The sequence below is a fragment of the Parasteatoda tepidariorum genome, chromosome X1 (genome assembly GCF_043381705.1).
Source record: "Parasteatoda tepidariorum isolate YZ-2023 chromosome X1, CAS_Ptep_4.0, whole genome shotgun sequence".
In the NCBI taxonomy this organism is placed as follows: domain Eukaryota; kingdom Metazoa; phylum Arthropoda; class Arachnida; order Araneae; family Theridiidae; genus Parasteatoda; species Parasteatoda tepidariorum.
The window spans coordinates 39,397,806-39,422,878 of NC_092214.1; the positions used below are offsets into that span (position 1 = coordinate 39,397,806).

Here is a 25,073-nt window from a genome sequence, read left to right on the forward strand (position 1 = left end):
AAACCAGAATTTCCGGTAAACCGTTACTATACGAATAGAAAAACTACCAAATTTATGGTTTAAATATTGTATATTTTATTTTTTTCATTTGGATTATATAGTTTTTTACCAGAAATATCATTACCATACAGTGCGGCATTTTTTTTATCATAATGTTTCCCTTCGCGTAATATGAACGGTGATGTAAATCACTTTAAACAATTAAACAACACAACTGATTTTGATTAGTGGATTGAGGAAATACATATCTTAGAATGTATATCAAAATATTTAGAAAATTATGGATGTTATATCGTACAAGCATGTTACCGAACGTGCACGTGCTCACACATCACGTACGTAAAATTAAAAAATACTTATATTTTGGAAATTTATGCTTTAAAAATACGCTTATAAGCTCTGATCACTTTATTATTAAGTTTCTCAATCATTAGTAGGAAAATGAAACAAAAATATTTTACTCAACTACATTTAATTTCAATTGGGAAATTGAAATTTTATTTTACTTACCCTTCTTAAACTAATAATAATAAAATTCCATTGTTTTGATTGAATTCTAATATTTTTACTGCCAATATAACTGCATTTTTTTCTTTCAGTAAAATACACTGCATATTTATTACTTTTGCAAATAAACAAAACAACAGTATGATAATTTTTATTTAAAATCGTAAATAATAATATTAATTAAACGCGTTTTAAAATTAATAAAATATTTTTAACATTTATTTGTTAATTATAACAATATCATCAGGTTTTGATCTTTTTAGTTGCTTTAATTAATTGAATAACTTATCCTCGCTTTTTTATTATTTAATTTTTTCTCTTGAATAACGCATATAAATCTAAGCTTACATCCATGCTTAACAAATAAAATATACTTTAGTAGATCTTAATACATGAAAAATTAAAATTTACCCTCAAGTAAATTGTTTTAGTATTTCGATGCTTACCTTAACTGCAATTAAAGGATATTAGCTTTAAATACCGTATGTTTTTAATGCCTAAATAATTTTAAGATTTGAAAGATTAAAGTTATAACAATTATTTTTAAATCAATGCATTCATTGTTTAGTGTATGGATGTTCGTATAATTTGAACATACAAAATCTTTCTTGTTTAACTTTTGAGTTGAGTAAGTTCAAAGCTAGCTTTCATTTCAATGCAAAGTCACGATTAGACAGCATAACGGTTTCAAAATTTGAATTTCTAAGATGATGCCTTCAACAAACTTACTTAGAACCTTGTATGAAATTAAATATACGATTGCAAAAGTTTAAATTTATTTCAGTGACTTGACAACTCAAACTATTTAAAAGAATTATCTCATTTGTCCCTTTCGTTTTCTCAAAATAAGATACTAGTTAATTTCTAATAGATAATTCAATGATAAACATAGATAGATTCTAAAATATGCATTTAGTTATAATAATTAAGGACTAAAAACAATTACTAAAATGTGTAGTTGTTAAGTTTTAACCAGTGGTTACATAAACAGTGATAATTTCAGAAATTTCAATTCATCTGTTTACAATTTGTGCCTATATATCTATCTATCTATCCATATATCTATCTATAATAATAACTCATATTGACATTCTGGTTTTTTTATTAAATAATATTTTTAAAAAATCCAAGAAAAATTTCTTTTTCAGACGTAAGTATTTTTTAAATACTATTTTATGCATTGTAAATAAAAAATATTCATATTTTCACCAAAGTTATTAAATATGAATTTCCGAAATTTTTTTAATCAATTTAAATAGATAATTTTTCATTCATTAAGACATGTGGCAGTAACAAAATTTTTTTAAACTTCCCTTTTATTTAAAAAAAAATAACAAAAACTAACTCAGTTAAATCGCCAGGTTGGCGATTATTACTTGGATCAACGCTCTTCTTTTATGTTGCTGTTATGTTCTTTTAGAAAAACAATTTAAATCATTAGAAATTTATTAAAATACTTTTAATCAAATAAAATGAAAAATAACTTACCTTTTCTCTGGTGGCTTATCTTTCGATGCTCCTAACACTCTGACAAACATCATGCGAAATCACGTTCAATTCACGCTTTTGACATATCCATTCAAATTTTACATCTTCACACATTTTCAAAATTTGATTCATACACCATTCAATCCTCACTCTCTTACCTCTTGCATTCAATAAATTTAAAAATTCACTCTTAAATTCGCTTGACATTTTCAACCGGTGCTGCAAATAACAGAATTAAAAATGAAATAATAACGGTAACTCCATACAAGATGAGAAACATAAATTTCAAAAAAATAAACTTTTTACCTCTTTTCTAACGATATTCAACATCTGCGTAGGTATACACATCAATTAACAAATCAGGTTTAGGAAAAGATTGGGCAAAAAGTAGTAGATTGAAGTAATGGGTGGTTCTAAACAGTCTAGTGTGATCCGACATTCAAATTCCCTCTTGGCCACTGTGGTATTTCTTATTCTGTTTTAGAGCTTCTTTTCTCTTTCGGCTTGTGGTTTTTCTAGATTTGTTTCTTATCTTTATTTTTACAATTTTTGTTGCCAACTTTACGTTTAATATTTCCAATCACTTTTGTTTCTTCGCATTCGCCAATTTTCCGCATTCGCCAAATATGCGCCAATTTTTGATCGCTTGAAACATGTCGACTGTTGCTTCCAATTTGAATATTTTTGAAACAAAAGAAGTTTTTAATCAAGTAATACCAATATTATTTTTAGACAAACTTTAAAATTTTTCTAGATTTTATTGTGAAATTCCATATTTTATTAGGAATGAGCATAATGTTATAACGACATCAAGTATAAGTCATAATCTTCATTTATTATTCCCCACATAGAAAAAAAAGTGTTCAATACAAATTTGTTTTTTTTTTAAATATAAAAACATTTATTATTTGTGAGTGTTTTATCAAATGAACTCCATCCCATGCAATTAGTTTCTTAAAATTTAAATGCTCTAACGAGCATATTTGTAGACAATATTTTTCTTAATATTTGAAATTTGAAACCTAACCTCGAACAATGACCTCTTTATTTTAGAGCGTTTCAGTTTTGGTAAATGAAAACAGGGATTTGAGTCAGTATCTAAATCGACAAAGCATATCTATTTATAAATATAATTCATTTCAGATAATTCAAAAATATAGAGGGCTTCTTTAAATCATAATTGGGGATTACATATGCTAAATTGTATTAAAATGTTCCATAAGGAAAGTGAAAGTATTGATCCAATGAAGAAGAGCATTCATCCAATAAAATTTGTATTCATTAAAGTGAATATCTATATAAAATTTCTAATCGCATAATAAAGTCTACTTCTTTTTAAAGGATTATTTTTTAAACGAAGTAAATATAGTTTACTTAATTTTAATATAAATATTTAAAAACTCAATATAATACTTAAAATTACTTTTAAATACATGAATACCAAGGAAATATTAAAGTTTCAAATAATAACAATTAAACTTTTAAAGCAGAAAAGTATACGATTAATAATTGGAACACAATCCATCTTATTTAATAAATAATGATAAATAATTCTTGTATTCTGTTAGATATATATATTTATGTATACATATATAATGGAATACAAGACTTATTATTCATTATTTGTTAAATATGATGGATCACGTTCCATTTATTAATCAGATATTTTTCTGTTTTAAAAGTTTAATTGCTTAACAAAGAAAAATTATTGAAATAAAATTAAATTTTTTTTTTAAAAAATACTTAAAAAGGTTAAAAAATATGTATATTAAGCAGCTGGAAAACGAAAAGAAAATGAAAATATATAATCACCTCATCAGCTCACACGATTATAACAGCAAAAAAGAGTGCTTTCTAATAATGTTTCAATATAGCCAAAACAAAATATATCTATAAAATAGTGAAATTAAAATTAAATAATTTAAATAATTAAAATAATTCAAAACAAAATAAAACACATGAAATAAAAAATATATCTCGCAGAAAACACGAACTAAAATTTAAAGACGAAACGCACCATTTCACTAAACGAAATGCATAAGGCGAGAAGCGAATTCAAATAAACTTATATGTACCAAAATCTTTTAAGAATGATTCAAAATATTTTCGTTATAAGATTGCCAGGTTAGAAAATATGAGCACAGAAGAGTGAATGGAGTTAAAAGCGTAAATAGAGGGTTTTGCTTTATGGTGTATTCTTACGTCAATAATGAAGAACGTTTGAGTTATTAGTTACCCAGGGATGGCCCGAGAAAGGATGCGTGCAAGGTAATAATATTATACAGGATAATTTAAAGAAGTTTATAATTAATAAGGTAATCTAAACCTAAATCTACGAAAACATAATTTTCTAGACAGAAAGCAGTTAATGTTTTATTTTTATGTCATTTTATCTTTAGGTAATATTTCAAATCATCTATAATAATTGGGAATTCCAGTAGTAAATGTAACATATACTTAACATCCTTTTCAGCTCCTTCATAAAATATGATAGTACATTGTCTTGTTATTCATTATTTTTCAAAGTATTTTACCCACACTTTCTTTTCAAATATATCTGTTTAAATAAAATGTTTGAGTCTAATTTTATAAATTTGGATAAAGACCAAAACATGCTTTTCAGTTTCTCATAATATGGAATGGACAATATCAACAATCCTGATTTTTTTTCTTTTTTTACTTCTTGTCCGATTATTTTGTTATTACCAACATAAAAGCTCTTAAAATGGGCTAGGAAAAACCAAGTTTTAAAATAAATCCATTATTTATATTGCCGCTTCAAGAAGATCGAGTTGGGATACAAATTTAGATTTTAAGTGTATCACATTCTTCAATGTGTCAAAATCACCTGATACCCTATTTTCGCCTCCTGCTGAAAGATATAGAACTATTTTTGCGTTATAAAATGGATATTTAGAACATAGCTATTCTGATGTTGTAGATAATACTTTTTCATTTAGCAGTTTATTGTATGTTGCGTTTCTCAAATTTCTACTTCATAATATTTATACCTTTAAAGCTCAAAGCTGGTATGCTATAAGAAATTTACATAGAGACGAATATCTCTAATATAATTTTATAGGAAATAGAGTTGTGGATAAATATGGTGGTATTAAATAAACACATTTTTGCTATAAACATTTCACTTTATATTTTTTTTAAACAAAATACATAACTTTATTTCTGTAACAAGCTGAGAATAAGCTTTACTTACTTTCGAAATCTCGTGTTATAACAGAGTTAAGTACAAGGAGTCAATAAATAAAATGGAATATCCTGAATAGCGTTTAATCGAATAGCGAATCTTCAGGTTCTAGGACTCAATCTTAGTAGCTCGGGGGGGGGGGGACCTCAAATATGCTAATTAGTTAGTGCGAATGATATTTTAAGTTACAAAATCAGATACAAAAACGTATTTTCCAAGAATAAACATATCTTTTTTTTGTCGGATTCGGATTTATTGCGCCTAAAATATAGGGCGTAGCCCCAATCTGGGAAATATGGTCCAAATAGGTGGTCAGGAGAGGGCTTCTAAGTATGGATCTTTAATGTTAATTTTACTTTTTGCTTATTTCTCTATATATCGAGAACTTTTTAAGTAAATATTTTTGCAAACAGTTAAAAATTTGTTTATCCAAAGATAACCATGTAAAAAATAAATTTTAATAAATATTCATTATTTTTTTATTATTTTATTTAATAATGGTGAAAAAAAATTTCGAATTATAGGGTATACACACATTTCACAATTTTAAAGAACCTAAATTTACATGGCAAAATACGAAATTTTAGCAAAGTCGGTTGAAAAGCTCCTGAGAAATTGAATTTAAAAAAATTTGGATGTATAAATTTCTCAGGATTTATTCGACATATTTTACTTAAATTGTTTCATTTGCTATGTAAAAGTATATATTTTAAAAGGATGCAAAAAGTTGTATACCTTGCAATTTAAAAAAAAAAAATTCGACCATTTTTAAATAAAATAATAAAAACTAATAAACATTTATTTTTTGCTTGGAATTCCTATTGGAATGACAAATTTTAAAATTGTGAGTTAAAATTTTGCAATTCCATTAAAAAGTTCTCGAGATATGGTGAAATACGCAAAAACTAAAATTAACGTTATGGTGCTCAAATTCTGAAACGCTCTCCTGGCCAATTAAGTAGGACCATATTTCCTAGATTGCGGCTACCCCCTATATTATGGGTGTCAGAAATCCGTATCCGTCGAAAAAAGGGCATCTTTAATCAGAGAAAATAAGTTTTGTGTCAGATTTCGTAACTCAAAATATCGTCGGCATAATTAATTAACATATTTGAGGTCACCCCCCTCAAATCTTTAACATGGTGGTGCTCTGCACATGGCATGAAAATTTCTATTTATTTGTCCATTTATTGTAAGCTAATTTCAATTGTAAGGCAAATTACAATTAAAGTTAAACTTTAAAAAGTCCATAAACAATTCAGAGTAACGTAAAGTGAATTGGAATACACGTGAAAAAAAAAGGATTTGTTATGTAATAAGTCATTGAAATTGTTCGAAATCTCAACTGACCATAGTAAGATAAAACTTTACTCTTCAGAACATTGCTCGCTGATTATCTTTATCTATTGTTCACTTAAAAAGACGGACGTTCAGAAAAGTCAGTTATGAGAAATAAATAATATAAATAGTAAATAATATTGCATTAAAAAAATGAAAACTATAAAATGTAACGTTACTTTATACTACTTCCAAACATGGATAAATATAAAAGCTTGCTGTTTTCTCTACATTATCTGACGTTATATTTTATATAAAATAATATTATCTTGCGTTCTCTGTAATAGTATTTTGTATCAGTTTTGATGCTAGACATTATTATATTTTATAATTTGTGTAAATATCTTGTTTTCGTTTTTTATATTCGGAATAATTGGGAAGAAGATTTTTATAGTAGTTGAATAATTTGGCGGAATAACTTTACTCATTTTTCTTAATTGGAAGCAATAACAGATAGAAAAATATCGCTATGAAAAATGCTATTCTGTGCATTATTTACTTAGTAATACAGAAATGCGAAATAAAATTATATTGCTGCATTCTTCTTTCATCCATTTCTTCCCTTTAAGTCAAATTCTACTTTAAGTCCCGCTGAATTTTATTAATGAAAATTTTCAATTTAACTAAGAAGTAATACTTGAGTAGCAAACCTTTTGTATGATAGATGAGTTTTTTTAAGGGTTCATAATAAGTATTATTTGCTGAATTTATTATAAATAATCATTCTCGGGTGTTTATTCATTTTCAATTTGAAATGTATTTCTAATTTTTTTTAGAAGTAAGCCAATTTTATCAAAACTTCAATTGAGCTTTTAAGTTTGCAAAGCATATTTTATAAAAGCAATTTTTTAAAAAAAAATATATAACTGTTGTCAGTCGTAATTCATTTCGCGATTATTATACAATATTCACAGCATGAAATTGCATAATAAAAACGACACTGTCTATCTTAAAATATAGTTTTATATCATTATCTCCATAAAAAATTGAAGCTTTACTTAAAGATTTATTCCAAATTTAAATAAAATTAAAATTTGAATTGATAAATTATCATTGTTTTGTAATAAATATTGTGATTATAAAGAAAATAATTTAAATATAACCAAATTACAAACTTCCATAAATCTTCTCTGCTTTTTTTCAGTGAAATTAAATAAAGAACTTACTCGCATAACTTTACTTTTTCAGTGCCTGAAATTTCACCTTACATTAACCATAAAACAAACCCCACGGGCACCTGCAGAAATTTTCACATAGAGTGAAACCAGTAAAACATCTAGTAAAAATTTTTAAAAAAAATGTAGATAATTCTTATTTTTAAAAACTAATTCTACGTAGGCTCATCAGAAACTTTCAACCGTTTAGCAATTCTGTAGTTTAGTCAACACTACAATGTACCAAATTGACAATCTTAGCCAAAAATGCACCTAACGTTAAAATAAAACGAAAATAAAGATATTTTTCCACTTGTATTTCGTTTATAAATAATTATGCATTACGAACATAGTGAATTGGTTTAAAACATGGTTAAAACATTGGCTTTCTCAAATAGCGTATTGAATCTTTGAAATGAAATTTTAAACAAAATAAATGTTTTCTACATCGCCTTAAATGTTTTTAAGCAAAATTTTAAATCTTAGGAAAATCAAAGAAATATTTTACTGCAACCATAATATGTTAAAAATAAAACAAAATATGTGTTGTTTTCGTCTCAAAATTCAACCGAATAAAGAAATAATTACTTTAAAAAATAAAACAATAAACACGATGCTGATAATATATCTATATATATACTGAAAATCATGAGATATTGTTTAATCTCAGTGTTAAAAGAGAGTTCCTTCTAATATCATATTTCTATGTCTTGAAGCAATTAAACTAATATCAAAATATTTATAAAAGCAATGAATGATGATCTTTATCATCTTCACATTAGAGAAAAGAAGACATGTGCAAGGAACACAATGAAAGAAGAAAATACGAACTAAAAATTGACGAGAAGAGAAATTAATAATAGTGAGTAACACAAAAGACTTTTTTTTGCCAAAATTATGACATCATTATCAAACAAGAGTAATTTTCATGAATGAAAAGTAGTTTTCATTTCGTATCACACAAAAGATAAAAATCCATACCTTCTCGATTAATTTTAAAAAACCAGATTTTAATATTTTGGAACTGTTTTTAACGTAAATATTACTATGAAAAGTCTCCAACTTAATCAAAATTTTAAAAATAAATGTATTAATTTACCTGAAATTTCAAAATGAAAAAAAGATGGAAATGCTTAACAATTGCAAATTATTACATAAACATATTCACGTAAAAAATTTTATGCAGCTATATCAATGCACTACATACCTGGCTACACCCTATTTTTTGGAGAATAAAGTTTCTCAAGATTTACTATAATGTTGCAGAATAAATAATTTGAAATAATTTGATTTTCTAATTGTTATGTGAGTTTACAGTAATTGAAAAATCGTGAAAAAATTACAACCATTTCATTTTAGGATTATTTTATTTTACAACAAAGCACACAATATTTTTTTCCTATTATAAAAACACTGTATAAATACACTCTTACAGTTTTTGTTAATAATAAACATGTCCATATATTTTCAACACAGGTAAAAAATTCATATTTGCTATTAATAACTTTTAGGCTTTATTCAAAGAAGCAACAGCGTTTTTATTTTATTTGTTAATATGATCTAATTCTCGGCTTAAATAGTTCACAGTCTTTTCAGGATTAACCAGTGTGATGTTTTCGCTGTCATACTGGTTGATTTTTTTCTTTAAAGTGAATAGAAATTTAATGGTGCTGTCAGAAGGTAAGTAGATGCCTGTATCATCGGAAAAAAAGAAGAATGTTTATATAATTGTCTTTCTCATTGGAGCCTGGACATCAGATTACTTTGCACTGTATGAGAGACATTTTTAAAACCTGATTGGCCATAGATGGTAAATTTTTCTTCAGAAAACAAACAGTACTTGATTTTTATCATAAGTTTTTTTTTTCATTTTATCTTGAAGCTGGAGATCTATAACTGAAATTAAAATGAGAGAGAGAGAGAAATTAAAGCTTGACATTGAAAACATTAAATGCGAAACTATGAAACAATAAATTTATTTTTATAATTAGGATGAGTTTATTCAATGATCCAGGTCAATTGCTTATTTTCCTAGCAAACTGTTTACAGCTCAAGGAATACATGACATTTCACTTATTTATTTATTATTTGCTCGTAAGGCCCGAGTTTAAATATACGTTAAACATTTAAAACTTTATATGGTTTTTCGTAACTTTTTGAGAGTTAAATTTTTCACAATGTGGAATCTCTGAAGTGTTATGAAACATTAATTATCTATAGAGCAATTGGTCATATATCTTGCAACGCTGTTAGTTCGCCTTTTTAACTTTATATTCCTTCTTTATATATCATAGCAAAGAGATGAAGATCAACGATTTGATTATGGATACATATCAATTATAAGGATCATGAAGTCATGTTCACTAAGAGGTACGAATATCTTCAAATTTTTATTCACTCGTCAAATTAATTAACAAAGTACGAGCAGGTGTATCAAATACGACAATATAGCGATCATTATCGTTATAATAGCGTTACGAGAAATTTATATAATACAGATAATTTACAATGATTATGGATCATGAAGTCAAGTTCACTGAGAGGTACGAATATCTTCTACTTTTTATTCACTTGTCAAACTGATTAACAAAGTACGAACAGGTGTATCAAATACGACAATATAGTGATCATTATTGTTATAATAGCGTTACGAAAAATTAATATTATACAGATAATTTACAATGATTATGGATATAATATTATTGTGAGTGTTGAGAAATCTTATACAGGTAACAAAATATTTACCGTTGATAAAATAATATAAATTAGTTAAATTGGTAAAGTATCACGATATGTTAAATATCGATATTTTTATATTACATTGCGATATTATTATGTGTACCTATCGGTTTTAGGGATCAATGTTTTTTTTCGCTCGATAACTCAAAAGCAGTTGCCAAATCATGATCTTTATATGAAGTAAGTATCGATAAATGTGCTTAAATAAAGGCCATGTTATGATTAATTATAAGGGAAGATTTCTGCTTCGATACATAAGCCAAAATAATCCCTTAGAATTTGTCATGATTTATTTTTTTTTTTTTTTTTTTTTTNTTTTTTTTTTTTTTTTTTTTGCGTCTTGGTGATTTTAGTTGACGTAAACAGTTACCCATTTGGTCAAACTCATGATATGCAAGACACGATTGTAAAGATTTCAAACTCTAATCATGACAATTTATTCCATTAAATAAAAATAAGTTTTGAATATTATTTTCACTTAGGAGAAATATTTTAAGAAATTTTTAAAGCAAGCAGTTGAAAGTTAATTTCTATAATGTATACACTAATTCTAAATATGAAGCAAGAAATCAGATTTTTTTAAAAAAAATAATGAGTTTGATTACATTTTACAAATTTTTAGACCCCTTGGAAACTATAGTTCAAAGGCCATAATCAGACTTCGTTGGTATAATTAAAAAAATTATGTTTACTATATTTCACTGCAGATATTAATGAAAATAATGAATTATACAGCTTATTAGAATTATAAATTTCATTCAGAATAAAAACAAGCGTTATTTTGTCTTTGGCAAATAAGTATGGGATGTTAATGTTCAAAATGTAAATATTTATAAGTTGTTTCTTTTAACTTACTCTTAAACATTACTTTGAACACGAAAGGAATGTCTACAGTAATTAAGAAAAACTTAATATCCCATGCTTTAGTGATACAAGATTGTTTTTTTAAATAAAAAACTATCCTTTAAAATAAGTTTAAAATATTAAGTTACTAATCAGACTGAAATTACTATGATTTCCTTTATGTTAAGGCATATTATATTGCATCCATGTGATGTGAAGTATTATCATTGTGCTACCTGGGGACAAGAAATGTTCATTATTAACACTGTTGACAGTGTTAATTATTTCGTGTTGTTGACACGTCTGCATGTTGAAAGAGAAAAACATCATTCGGAGTTTTCTGTGGATAATTTTTCTCTAAAATTTTCAAAGAGCATGTGGAGTAGCTAATTTAGCCCAGCAGGATATTTCATGCCAACTCATAATAATTTTTTATTGCTGCGTAAACTTACTTCAAATTGCTAACTTGTGCTACTTATTACTCACCATGTACTAAAAATTACATGTGCTTTGACCTATAACCAGTTCTTGCTTACTTTACTACAGGAAGAATTGATGCAACGCTTACAGCGCCATCTAAAACTTTTTCCCTCTTTCCTTTCAACCATATTAGTCCCTGCTTTCAACTTAAAACTTTCATTTCCGAAAGACGAATGGGTTTTCTGCATAGCGTTTTCCCTCCCTGGCAAGCGGTATCGTCCGCTAAGCGCTCAGTTGCATGAAAGTAGAGGGTTCGAATCCCCCCGCAACTCCGTATGTATTTTCCAGCTCTTTCTCTGGATTGTGTTATCTGTTATTCCACTTGACAAAGGCTTAGAATCCGCACTTATTTAATTGCCTGCAACATACAAATTCATACACAACAAGCCTGCAACATATGTACCAATTAATTAAGTTATTTTGCCTAATATTAATCTATTTTTTAAATTAATATTTTTGGATCTATTTAGGGTTTCTTCGTAGTGTTGCAGGTATTTTTCTTAAATATTTACTAAACGTTTCTTACTGAACGTACTAAATGATTTTTGGTAAACATACAAGGAAAGCGCCTTTAGTCCTACTAACAGTTTCTTAGCATGAAATAATAAAGAGCACACAGAATCCTCTAAGGAATTCTGTGTGTTCTTAACTCATGTGTTCTTCTGCGTAAGTTTAATCATGCAAGACTCCTTGAAAATAAACTACGTGAATTACTAGTAATATTAGAGATTAATATCTTAGACATTATCTAGTAATACAACAGATTTTTTTTCCTAACAGTGCAGTAGTGAATGTCTAAAGATCGAGTAGTTCTACTTGCATCGCTCGTTTGAGACATCGTTTTATGCTTTTTGGATTGTTGAGGCCACATCTACTGCAGTCGAAGTTGATTAGTTTTCACAGATTGTTTTCAGAACAAGAACTTTTTCAAAAGAGTCTGCCACACAGTTCCTTAGTTTTCCAGGTGTTGAGCCCTTGAGCAAAATTTTACTGAAATTATCCTGCAATGCTCTACTTCCCCATTGAATAAACATGAGTAATACCGATTTCGGTTTCAAAAAAGCCGAAAAAGCAGAGCTCGTAAAGGAATCGGCGCAAATGCTCTGAGGAATAGCGAGACAACTATTTTCAAAGAGCCACGCTCTTTTATCGAAATAACATCTGGTAAATACGAGGTGATTTTTTAAAAAAAAATTACGCAACAGAATTTTCTTTTTAACTAGTTTCATTTCAAACTATGGGAACTTTACGTTTTTATAACTCCTTTGAAGTGCGTGGCACAGTAAAACTCCGTTTAGTTTACATTTCATTAAAAACAGAAAGGTATCTATCGCTAAAAGTTAGAATTTGTTTTCTTATTCTATTCAAGCATATCTATGGTCTTTGTGAATGCTGAATTATATACATAGGGAGAAGAATCTAAACAAAGATGGACGATAAATTTATGAGTAAATTTCTTTTCACTTAACGTATACGTCAGTTTAAAACTTACTAAAGCAAAAAAAAATTTAAATCCATTCTCCCTTATACTAATTCATTTTTTTATAATGGTCTAAAACACATACTTCTTTTCCATACGACGTTAAGCAAAAATTAATGCACTAAAAGGGACACAGTTAAGTAAATTCCAATATAAAAATTATTTAAAATTTTTCTTCTGCTTCCTGATAACACTCTTTAAAAATATATATTTGCAAGCAAAATTAAATATTTCGAAGAAATTATTCCAAAAATTTAATTATTCTGAAAATAACAGCGTTGAAAAGAATTATTACGAGATTAAAAAAATTGGATCAATGAAAAAAAGTTAAAAAAAATTAAATAAAAAAAATTCTGATTTTTTTAGGTTATAATATTTGATACATTCCTTAGGTAACTGAGCTATATCATAACTATTTACAGTTTTTTTTCTAACGTTTCATTTTTTTTTCTTCTAACTTCATTGCAAAATTACAATAAAAATACAATAATGTATATTTTTTCCATGTAAGCTTATTAACTTTTTAATGCTTTAAATTTCAAAGGGGTAAATAATAATGTTCACTTATATCCGAGATAATATTTCAAATAAAATCAACTTTTAAATGCTTTGTTACCTTACTTGAAATAATGTGAGCATTAGTAATGAGATTAACTCTAAAATAGAAAATATTATTAAGTTATCTTATAAACTTTACCCCAAAGTATAAAACTTTGAATTACATTTAAATCAATTATTCTGCTTAAGACAGAATCCCATATTATTTTCAAGATAAATAATCCAAATTAAGACACACGGAAAGAAAATGGATCTTTAGAAACTAAGGATTTAACAAAGCCTCTTCTGTTCTATCAGAAAGAGAAGGTCATTCTTCAATCACAACTATTAAGATCTTAGAAAAGGCTTAAGTTCATTTGGTTCCAGCGACCACAGTCTAAGCGATTATCTAAAAGCTTGTAATTGCCCTAAGCCTAGTTATCTTCCGAGGGTTGCGTCTCATTTTTAGACAGACTTTATTCGATTTGTCCCGTTTTCTGATTGTGAAACAAAAGTAGATTAACTTGAGAGTATAAAGTTAGTCTTTCTGTAAATTTATTCTTTTATATCGAGAGGGTTTTGTTTTCCGTTGAGAATAAAGAGTTACGTGTAGTTAAAGATACTTTAAGTACTATTTTAGACTTGTTTCAGTAAAAACTTATCAGGGTTCTTTAAAAATGTAATAATCTTATATTTGCAAATGTACACCTTGCAATTTCTTAAGTAAACATGGTGTTGCAAAAAGAGCAATAAAGAGTTATGTTTAATTTAATTAGATTTATTTGTTTGATTTATCCGGAAGGCCTGTATCGTGTTCATTTTTTGACATCAAGTCAAAAAAAATCCCGGGTTCGAATCTTGGATAAAGCATGGGTGTGTTTTCCTTCTCTTCTCTAATGTATCTGTCATTCTTACAGTGGGAGCAACGTTGGCTAAGTCGATATTCAACGATATTAAGAACGAAAGTTAATATCCGGATGGGTACGGGAAAAAATTGGATTTAGAAACTAAATATGCTCAAAAAATAATGCTCAAACATTTTGCCAAATAACTGTCTTCATTTGCTTAAAGATACTAATTTCGTCAAACGAATTTGGCTTAATGTAACATTGATATAATTTGTACCGATTGATATAATTTGTTAGGACATGCACCATAACAAGAAAAGGATATTAATTAATCAATAGTCAGTTATCATAAGGAACCGAACTCTTGAGAACATGTTCGACAAGGCAGAAAATAAACCATTCAAGTCATGCAATTTTAAATCCAGATAAGAAAAAATTAGAACACTTAAACAGATATAGCAGAAAATATAGCATCCGTGATCTTCGTTACATACTTCGTTGCATGACATTTTATAAATACTTTACAGTAAAAATTGAATATTACTATGGAAACTGCGTTTTTTAGTAACATATTTACCTAAAAAAATGGCACCATACAGGCGGGAAGTAACATAAACTCCCGAAAGTCTTGGTATGACGCACGAAAGAGGAAGCAGTTTCGTCCCTCAATTAAGAGGTCAAACTTCGTCAAAATCTCGCTATTTCGCAATGACATAATTGTCATAATTAACAAAATACAACTCGGGGATTGCTTAATTGAATAAAGTAAAAGTTTTAATTCCTACTGAGGATGAATATGTTCAATCGAACCTTTCCACACTTAGTGAAAATTACACGGCATCACGGCAAAAATCGTTGTTCTTGACAAATACGAATAGAATAAATTTTGTAGGGCGAATAAAAAAAATAAATCCTTGTTTACCTCCCATTTATGCAATTTCAAACCTCAGAATAGAGTTACAATATTTAAGCGTGTGCTTTCGCTCTCATTAACTCAAGCTCAAGCAAAAGACAGTAAAAATCTCGGAGAAATAACGTAGCAAAATTTCGATTTCTCCTTTAATTCACTTGCAGCTACATTTTTTGTCAGAAAAGTTCGATAGTAATCCACTCAATTCAAATCTTTATTACTATGTGTACTAACATTTTTAGGAATTCATCAACTGTAGAATCTGGGATCAAAAGCAAAAATAGTATTTGTTTGAAATGATTTCTATTAAATTGACATTACGTTTCCAATCACAGTTTTAAAAAAAATCTGGAAGTTAAAAAATTAGTTGTGCGGCTGTACAATTAAGATGAATTTACTACTCTATTCATAAACTATCTACGAACCTTTGAACCCATAACTCCTAGGTAAACACAAGGCCTCAACCCGGGCTACCGTACCTTCTCTTTTCTAGAAGGAGTTGTTAAATGACTCAGCAGATTTGGCTGCACTGATGAACGTGAGACCTCTGCCTTGAAAAAGAATTTTTTCCCTCGTAATTTAAGGTAGGTTGGTTTACGTTGCACTACAACTGCACAATGAGCTATCGGCGCAGGTCCGAGAAACATCCCTAAGGATTATCCGAAGACCTACCATCACAATTTTCATCCTCAGTTGAGGGGATGGCTCCTCCCAATTTGGTAGCTCAATGACCTGCTCTCGAAATCGAGCACTTTACGGTAGAACAGTTTATCAATGTCCGATACCACACACCCTCTATCTCTACGCAGGCTGATCAAAGTGGTCACTAACCCGCTTATCGACTTTATCCAGTGATGTTTTACTTCGGTGTTCTACTGGGAACTGTGTCTTATTATCAGTCCACTGCGGGACCTTATAACTTATGCTATTCACTATATACAATTAACTCCAAATCTACATCTATTATTACTCCAAATTTACATGGAATGATTATGTTTTCAAAATTAATAGTTAAGCACGTGCTGCGAATTTAAATTACAAAATATTTAGTTTTGATCTAATTTGTAGATGAAACTGAAAAGACTTCCTTAGATCAAGTTGAAACCAAATCAAAATTATGCTATGCCTATTCAGTGCAATAACTCACCTCCTCAACTTGAAAAAGTGACAAAATGACAAAATTAGAGCATGCGGAAATTGATTGAAGTCAGATGGTTCATAAGCAACGAAAGCAAACACCGTGATCTGAAGATTGATTATCTTCAGCAAGCTCAAGAAACTTAAGTTTAAACTTATTTTATAAAGCTCAACAATGCAGTGAAGTCAACTTTATTAGTATCTTCCAATTCAATATGCCACCTGGTGACATTAGAATTCAGCCTACAGAAGTGGTGTGTAGGTAGGGTCCAAATGATAACGTCCAGAAAAAAGGGAAGGGCATCCAATTCATAATTTGTAACATTAAAACTCTAATCTTATTGGTTATTGGATTAATCTTATTGGTCTTTAATCTTATTTGTTTAGACTTATAGGTAAATTAAGTATTTTTGCATTTGCTCAATGAAAATATTTTTTTGAGGATTTAAATACGATTCTCAAACAAGTTTAATTGTGAGATTTTGGTCATTTAAATTTAACTTTTTTCACATTTAGGAAAAAAATGTAATTATTTTGCTCGAAATATTTTATCGCCTTACAGTAACTTCCAGACATGTTCCCGTCAAAGTTATCGTGCACCAAACGATGATCTGTTAAAAAATCTTATACTACAGAAACAAATTTGCTCCCTATCCGGGATTTTTTTCTTCATCGTTTGAAAATCTAGTGTTGATGATAATAATAATATTCCACTCGAGCATTTTTAAAAACTTTTCTTATTAAATTTTTATGAAAATTGGGGTGATAGAGAGGATTTGCAATAGGTGGTTGCAAATCAATAATTAAGAATTTCAAATTATATTATCGAAACTTAATGTAGTGAATTCAAAATTGCTGCAAAAACAATGTTTAATGTCAAAATAATGAACTTCATAATCTTTTTTTTTTGTTGAGGCTGATCGAGTACAATTTTAATAAGACACATGAAAAGGCAATTATTTATTATGAAAAAATTAATTGAACTCAATATTCATTAAAAACTCGTATAAATTTCAGTGTACTACCTGTACATTTTTAAATATCATATGTTCTGGGAACATTTATTAACCGGAATATCGATAATTAGGGAAAAATTGTTTCTAAAGTTTAACTTTACAAATGCAGAGAATGATAAATGAATTAATGCGTTCCCCTTTTATTTTAATTGATATAACTTACATTTAATATTTTGTTTAAGCATTCTCAGAAGGATTTTAAAATATTGACAAATAGTTGCTTGATTTGGCAAAATTTGAAATTTAATATTTATTATCATTTGAAAGTTAAAATTTTTTATTATTATTTTTTTTAATTTTCAGCATTATATCGAATATGTCAATCGAATACGTTTCGAGTTTATGATTGAGTACCCTTCAAATGCTTCCCTATTTATCCTTCGATTTTCCTGAGAAGTGTATTCGATGCCTATAGTTTTGTATTTCTTGCTCGTGTGTGACAAACAGGAATTTGTTATCTGTATATTACACATCTTTCGAAACTGGAGATGAAATTTAATTTAAACTTTCCGAGAAGAGACCAAAAAAAGTACGATTTTCATCATTTTTAAAATATGTTCTCTGCAAAACTTTATATTAGATTTATAAACAGTGATAATGATTTTATTAAATGATGCTTTCTTTAGCTTTAAGACATGGTGGACTCAGTTTGTCTGCGTACATGGTCATAGATTTAAGTAATGGGGAATGAGATAAAAATTAATGGGACATGTGATTGATAGAAAGAGTATACTGTTATGTTATGCAGCAGATTACAGTGTATACGTCTCCCGGGGACCAGATGTAAATCGACGTATAAATGAAAAGACGTATAATTGAAAACTCAACAATTTCATAGAAATTCTACATAAACATAAGTTTTTTAATTACTTAATGACATAATTAATTCATCACTTAATATTATTAACATAGTAATTATTAAAACAAAAGAATAAACTGTTTAAAAATTTAAAAAAAGAATCATACGTTTAATTTACCACTTAAGAAAATAAATGAGTAAAATTATTTCCATACAAATATTTTAGAGGAAAAATTAGAGCTCTTGAAATCAGGCCAAATGTATATCTTAAAGAAAGAAAAAAAAGGAAAGAGAAAAAAAGAATGAAAGGAAAAGAAGAGGGAAAAAAGGCAGGGAAAAAGACGTATAATTGAGATTTCATGTTTTTCCGTAGTGGAAGTAACAATTTTATTATTGTATAGATTGAAGATAAAGTGGGACTCCAATGAAGCGGCATAAAAACGAGAAACAATTAAGTAGTGTTTTGCTTTACTGATTATACCAGACCATTTCCCCTCGAACAGACGCTTTATTAATTTGAGGAAATTGGTATCTAACCTGTTTGAGGATACAAATTTCGCCAAAAGTTTGAAGAACTGGATTGAATATAATAACACAATTGATTAGGGAATACAACATTTAAATAGAAGGGTTATTAAAGGAATGTGCAATGAGTCATCTATTAGAATCATACCCGACAAACCATCCATTGGAATCATACCCGACAAACCATCCATTGGAATCATACCCGACAAACCAGTTTAACACTTGAGCACTCTAACAACTGCTTTTTCCCGTCATAAGAGGAGAAAGACTTTTAAAATCTTAAAAAAAAGAAAACCTTGGAAAGACACTTTTAATGTTCTAGTAAATGAAAAGATAGGTACCAGAAAGTTCCTATAACATTAATCTGAGTTAGTTTTCTCGTAAAATTTTCAGTAAAAATTGATGGCTACTGTCCAACCTACAATTTACAGTGATATGAATATAGTGGGAAACAGCATTAACTCCCAGAATGCAATGTAATGACGCACGCGTGAGAGGGCAAATTCGTCAAACATTTGATTATTCACGTTTCGTCCAAAAACCCGCGTCACCTTAAATCTTATGCATACATAGTTTTGTTGTAGCTTTATAAGCCGTTTAAAGAAAAGCATACAATACATAATACGAATAAGCCATTATGCAGTGGAATGCGAATAAGGCATTTTTTAAAACATGTTTAACATCCCATACCATATTAATTCATTCATTTGTTTATCCAAATATTTGCAGTTCAACTGCGTTTGACATTTTCTAAATTCGAAGATTCAACTTAATTAATATAAGTAATAATAAATTGATTATGTCAGCAATCTTTAACCCCATGAACAAAATGGATTCTAGTTTTTGTGCAAAGGTTTCCTTTTTTGATGCATTCTATTTAATACTATTGATTTGCCTATAAAATAACATTTCAAAGTAAAATTTTCAAATGAGTTTTTATAATTTTTTTATCAAAAATTGTGACTCTTTAGAGAAAAAAAAGTAAATATTGAAAATATTTTTTATGTTAGTATACCAAATGATTTATTTAAATTCAGTTATATGCGTAAATAAAATCTGATAACAATACGAAATATGTATGCTTCATGAAATGAAATATACTTTATTTAAGCTAAATCTTGAGGAATATTTTATCAAAGAAGCAGATATAATAAATCACGCAATGAATTTCTTTTTATAGTGACTTAGACTAGGTAAAATCATTATTTTACGCAAAACATGTTTATCTTTATTTGATCTAAGCAAAGACCACAAATTACAGTTAAGAATACACTACACCATTCTTCCAAAGTCACGCAAAGTTTTCTTACATCAAACAAAATATAAAAAAAATTACAACTCAGGGATTATACATAATGAGAAAAACGTAGCGTTGCGCACCTGTCGGCCTATATCGCTCATATATCTTCTTAAAAGTCTATTTTAGAATAATTATCTTACATGGAAAGTCATGTTTCCATATGTTATGCGTATAAGTCAATAGAAGAAAAGAGATATTGCATGCAAAACAAACATTTACGAAGAATCAAAATTTAGTCTGCGTTAAAACCATAAAGTTCGAATCAATAAGTGAATTATTAGATGCTCGTAAAATGTGACATTTAAACAGACAAATGATTTCATGCAAATGAATGTTAGTAAATAGATAAAAAAATATTTCTGAATCAGCTAAAGTTTTAATTAGAAATCTACCTAAACTTCAAACAAGAATAATAATAATATATAAGCGTGAATGATAGAATAATCAATATGGTGAATTTAAAGGAATTAGTGTTTGCAGTATTTTTAATTTATTTTTTTGTTGTTGAAAGAAAACTAAGAAAATGAATACAGCAACAAAAACATTACGTTAAAACATATTAAACATTTGATTTAAAAATAAGCATAATTGAAATACTTGATTTTAAAATTTGTGCAGCAAAAAGAACAGAGTAGTAGAATGTCTTGGGAAAGATATCTGAAGAAAGAACAAAAAAAGAACAAATTACTTAAAAAGCGTGAATAATAGAAGAATACATATGGTGAATTTAAATGTATCAGAGCTTGCTTTGATTTCATTTTTTTAAAAGGCGATGAAAAGGAATGCAACTGCAAAATTATCGCGTTAAAATATGTTAAACATTTAGTTTAAAAATAATTATAACTGAAATTCTCAGTTGTAAAAAACAAGTAGCAAAAATGACAGAGTAATCGGAAGTCTTATGGAATAATGTCTTAAAGAACGTTTCAGGTAAAGTTTGAATCGAAAAATAAAGTGAAATAGTTTAAAAAAGATAAAAACTGCCGTATGATATTATATTTTGCCCATTCGTTTATCATGGGAGAGGAAAATAGGAAAGATTTTGAAATTTTGTAGGATTATCTACGATATTTTTAAAATTAATTTTTTTCGACAAATAGTATTCAACGAATTTAAATTCTTTAAAGTAGCATTTACCACCAAGGAAAAAAATTTTGACTCTTGAAAATCTTATACTTATCACAAAACAAGAAATACAAGCTTACTGCATAACTGCAAACTCTTATTACTCGAGATTGGCGATGATAATTAAAAAGCATTACCTCTTCAAATTAATGATTACACTGCTGGCTTTGAAACATTTCGTGCTCTTTCTTGTACTCATTTGGCGACATTAGCTACCTCCCATCGACTGTGGTTCCCTCGTGTCCCTCAGCAGTTTTGCGCAGCAGATGGTCTATTGAACTCACAATTAATGGTAGCACTTTCACGAATACGGGCAATTTGTGTTGGGGACCCTAGTAACATTCCTGTAAATTAACTCTGTCTTGCTAGATTCTGATCGTAAAGGCTTTAACGGTCATTGACTAATTCGGATGTCTATTAAGCTTTAGAATTTGATTGATTTTCAGGTTTGTGTCAGTTGTCTTAAGATTAATGACAGGAAAAGGATTCTATGCAAATTTTGAAGTAACGCTCTCTTTTCAAGAATAGTGCTCTGTTCAAATGTAATCAAATCCCTCGAGAAGCATTATTTGGGAAATATTGATCTTTAGTTATATCGTTTAGAAGAATTTTAAATACTAACTTTGGCAAGATTAGAAAGTATTTCTCAGCGATTTTTATTTCTCTTCGGAAACAATTTTAAAAGTAGCCAGTTAGAAAATGCTTAATTTAGAACTTGACCTGTTTACAAAAGACATTTCGATTAGTTTAGTCCATTTTTTTTAAAGTTTATAATTGTGCTTAAATTGAAAATATTTATAAATTTACAGTTTAGAAAGTAGTGCAAGAAAAAAGAAAAAGAAACAAAAGTAAGTTGAACATTGACAGTCGTAAACTCAAAATTTAGTTGACTGTGCAAGGTCGGTTATAAAATTAAAAATAAATGAATGCGCACTCCCTCCTTCTACCTCCCTCTCTCTCCTGTCAGTTTCATTTCATTAGTATTGCGTCATTGTTGTGTGTTTTTATTTCTCATAATTTGATACGTTCGACTAATTTCTTCATTCTTTGACTGTATTAACTTGAATTTTCAGGTATTAAAAAGTAAATAAATACCATTATGATAAGCTTCTTACTTCTATTAAGTTTTTATACCATTTGATTGCTTGAGTTTTAATTATTAATTGATTAATAATTTACTCAGTTAAAAAAATTTTGATTGATAGATTGTATTGATTCTTTTGAAATTAAAAAATAAATAAATAACATTATGTTAAGTTAATTATTGTTATATTATTTAAAACGCTTGTTCTTTAAAATATTATTTTTTTATTTCATTGATTCTAGCATCTAATTGCTGAATATTTGATTTTATTAACTTTTCTTTTGCATCGAAAAATAAACAAATGATGTTATGTTAATTTCTTTAAATGTAATAATATTTTGTAACTTAAACATTGTAGTTTTTAATTGATTTATGAAATATTCTATAAAATATTCGTGGAATGTTTTATTGTATTAACGTGATTCTTAAGATAAAGAAATTTAAATAACAATATGATACTTACCTTAATTTTTCTTTCTTCTGATCTTTCCTTAATCATTCTGATCTTTCCTTAATTTCAAACTATTTATTTTTGTTATTATGCTTATTATTTATTATGATTTTAATTGATTAATGATTGATTCGATCAAAAATAACTTGCTGATTGTTTGATTGAGTAAACTTGACTCTTTCTGTCCGTGCAAGGATATGAAACAAGCACGTGTGTGAAAGGAAAAAGTCCCTTATTAGATCCGTTTAAAACAGGCCGAGAGCAACAAACTTCACACCAAAATACACTCTCTTCGGATTATATATTAGGGAATGTTGAGGAAACATTTTGAAAGTCATCTAGATCACATGTGCTATAAGGAATAATCCAATAATTACAATGGCCAGCATAATCTGTGAAAGTTTTCTCACTTCAGTTCTTAATCCTTAAGGGGAAAACTTATTATGTTTATTAATTCACTCTTTTATCTATTGCTAGAAGTGGGAGTGAATTATTATTTATGCGAACGGATTTCATTCTGAATCATGAATGAAGAAATAATTTAGACTAAGAAATAATACAAAAAGATTAGAAACATAATAAAAACTTGGTAGAATAAATAAATAGGATCTCTTCAGGATGCATTAGTTTACGACAGAGACGGTAGGAAGGAAACAATAGATTTTGGTCATGTAGAAACGCGTCGTCCGAGTTCGTCTCTAAGCAGGATTGATCGAATTGAGGTCAGGAGAGCATTCTGACCACTCTATACACTGTATTGTTTCAGCTTCAATATTATTCTACACGAGACGAGCTGTATGGGGTCTGACACTATTCTCTATTAAAAGACAGAAATCATCGATGACTGTAGCGTAAGATACGACTTGGGTCTCGTCTACATTGCTATAAGCCGTCAAATTGCCTTTCCGAAAGAAATGCAAGTCAGAACGTCCATCTAACCTGATTCCAGCTCATACGATCAAAGAACAAAGACGGTAATTTGATCCCTAAACAAATATAAGGTTATTTCGAGTGCAGCTTTTTCACTATACCAAAACATGTGTGTTGTCACACTCTAAACTGAATCGGGACTCGACCATAAACAGCACTTGACTCCATTCACTTTGCATCCAATCTCAATGTTCAATAGTTACTTTCTTTGGCAGCACAGTGTCAGTCTGAAAAGGAAATACACACCATTGGATTGCATGCTTACAAGCCACCTTCATGAACCCTATTTCGAATTGTTCGGCTTGAGAGCCGTCGACCTGTTTCTAAAGAAAACTGTCTTAGAATTAGCGAGATACTAGCTGTTCTGTCTCAACAGTGTGTTAACTGGAGATATCGGTCATTTTTTTGCAGTGATAGGGCGAGGACGACAAGTCCTGCACGTCGTCAAGACATGCCCGGTTTCTCGGAATCGATTTCAGTCTTGCAATGACAATTCCTGTTTTTGTCCGTATTCCAGTCTCCCTATAATACGCCTACTTATGAATTCTGGTAGATCACGTTTTCAGTGACATTTTTAAGTAAACTTTCCTCAAAACAAAAGCCGAAAGGTTGAATTTTACCACTGCGATAACGAAGGACAACAGGCTCTGCGAAATCAAGATTTCTACACCTAAATCATTTTTCTGATTTTTGTCGTCATGAACTTTTATTTGCATATAATATTTTCTTCTGCTGCTTTCTGCTGTACATGAGACTAAGAATTTTTAAATTTAAACATGCATGCATTTGGTTTTGATTCAAGAGATTGTTTATATACTTCCTATTTGTATTTATTTTTAATGTGTTGCATTACCAATTGATACACGAACGTAAACCAGTGCAAACTGGTCTCAGTCGCGTGCGTCAGTTGCGGACGTGTTTCTGTGATTTTATGCTCTGCCTTTATTTGTTTCTCAGTTTTATACTACGAAGTTATTTGTTTATTTTGTGTGCAATGTTAAAATAATCAACTGGAAAATTTTCATCATTCGTAAAAAAGGGGATCTTTTATTATATTAAAAAACTGAAGTAAAGACCCTCGTGAATGCTAAAATACTTCCTAGCAGCAAAATTTCACGAAAATTGAGTCAGGGTGCGAATTGAGCCCGAAACGGAAGTAATATATTGTATATATATA

The 25,073-nt window shown here is 28.6% G+C and overlaps 2 long non-coding RNA genes across 2 annotated transcripts in view; one reads left to right on the forward strand and one right to left on the reverse strand.

The window, feature by feature from the left end:
* LOC122270245 (uncharacterized) overlaps positions 1-25,073 on the forward strand; it is a 52,841-nt gene that overhangs the window by 18,098 nt on the left and 9,670 nt on the right. The window lies entirely within an intron of this gene.
* On the reverse strand, positions 9,041-22,514 carry LOC139427085 (uncharacterized). The gene is made up of 2 exons (XR_011638253.1): positions 21,569-22,514; positions 9,041-9,588 (listed from the first exon to the last, which is right to left on the reverse strand). It is a non-coding gene; the product is annotated as an uncharacterized lncRNA (long non-coding RNA).